This window comes from Pteropus alecto, unplaced genomic scaffold, assembly GCF_000325575.1.
Source record: "Pteropus alecto unplaced genomic scaffold, ASM32557v1 scaffold45, whole genome shotgun sequence".
NCBI classification, from domain to species: Eukaryota; Metazoa; Chordata; class Mammalia; order Chiroptera; family Pteropodidae; genus Pteropus; species Pteropus alecto.
This window is the reverse complement of record NW_006442491.1, coordinates 40,360,185-40,360,479: the sequence shown is the minus strand read 5'-3', so window position 1 is coordinate 40,360,479 and position 295 is coordinate 40,360,185.

Below are 295 nucleotides of genomic sequence, written 5' to 3'. Positions count from 1 at the left end.
GGCCTCCTACCCGGTAAGTTTCGGGTAGCTGAACGGAGTGGGGGAGGACCCTGGCGGCCGTCCCAGCCGGGGGTGCGCACAATGGGGCAGCCTCGGAGGGTCTGTCCTGCGGCGCCACTGAGCTGGCAGGCAAGGAGTTAACCCGCCCACGAATGCGGGGAGAGGGCTTTGGCTGGGGCGGGGGCTGCCTCTCCGCAGCTGGACCCAGAAGCTCCAACTTGGTGGGAGAGAGGCGGGGGCCCACTCACCCTGTCCCCATCAGGCCGGATTAACCTGCAGACCCCGGTCCCCATGT